The sequence below is a fragment of the Lepidochelys kempii genome, chromosome 12, assembly GCF_965140265.1.
Source record: "Lepidochelys kempii isolate rLepKem1 chromosome 12, rLepKem1.hap2, whole genome shotgun sequence".
Lineage (NCBI taxonomy): Eukaryota > Metazoa > Chordata > Testudines > Cheloniidae > Lepidochelys > Lepidochelys kempii.
In genome coordinates, this window is record NC_133267.1 from 7,457,251 (window position 1) to 7,458,696 (window position 1,446).

Sequence of the window (1,446 nt, forward strand, 5' to 3'; positions counted from 1 at the left end):
GGAGGGATAGATAGAGAGATAGGGTGGATGGGGATAGAGAGATAGATAGATTAGATAGACAAGCCTACTGGATCCATTTAGAGAGGCAGAACCAGATTGATAGAGCCAGAAGAGTACCCAGAAGTCACTTACTACAGGACAGGCCCAACAAAGAAAGTAACAGAACGCCACTAGCCATCGCCTTCAACCCCCAACTAAAACCTCTCCAGCACATCATCAAGGATCTACAACCCCTCCTGAAGGATGATCCCTCACTCTCACAGACCTTGGGAGACAAGCCAGTCCTTGCTTACAGACAGCCCCCGAACCTGAAGCAAATACTCACCAGCAACTACACACCACACAACAAAAACACTAACCCAGGAACCTATCCTTGCAACAAAGCCCGTTGCCAACTCTGTCCACATATCTATTCAAGGGGCATCATCATAGGAACCAACCACATCAGCCACACCATCAGGGGCTTATTCACCTGCACATCTACCAATGTGATATATGCCGTCATGTGCCAGCAATGCCCCTCTGCCATGTACACTGGCCAAACCGGACAGTCGCTATGCAAAAGAATAAATGGACACAAATCAGATGTCAAGAATTATAACATTCAAAAACCAGTCGGAGAACACTTCAGCCTCCCTGGACACTCAATTACAGACTTAAAAGTGGCAATTCTTCAACAAAAGAACTTCAAAAACAGATTGCAAGGAGAAACTACAGAACTGGAATTAATTTGCAAATTGGACAGGAGGGATGCTCAGTGGTTTGAGCATTGGCCAGCTAAACCCAGGGTTGAGAGTTCAATCCTTGACCATTTAGGGATCTGGGGCAAAAACTGGGGATTAATCCTGCTTTGAGCAGGGGGTTGGACTAGATGACCTCCTGAGGTCCCTTCCAACCCTGATATTCAATGAAATTAGGCCTGAGTTAAGACTAGGAGTGGAATGGTCATTACACAAACTAAAAACTATTTCCCCATGCTAATTTTCCCCCCTAGCGTTACTCACCCCTTCTTGTCAACTGTTTGAAATGGGCCACCCTGATCACCACTACAAAGTGGTTTTTCTTCCTGCTGATAATAGCCCACTTTCATTGAATTGTCTCAGGATTGGTAAGGCAACCCCCATCTTTTCATGTACTCTCTCTCTCCCTCTCTCTCTGTATGTGCATATATATATAGAGAGAGATCTTCCTACTGTATATTCCACTGCATGCATCTGATGAAGTGGGTTTTAGCCCAGGAAAGCTTATGCCCAAATAAATGTGTTAGTCTGGAAGGTGCCACAAGGACTCCTCCTTGTTTAAGAGGGCTACCCCTCTGGAGCAGGCAACTAGGTACCTGAAGGGATAAGCTTGGCTAGCTAGAGCTGCTACCTTATTTCCAGCACAACCCCGCCCGAAGGGACGGCTGGGGCCCGCCCTACAAGCCCGGCCCGGACACGCGGGTTG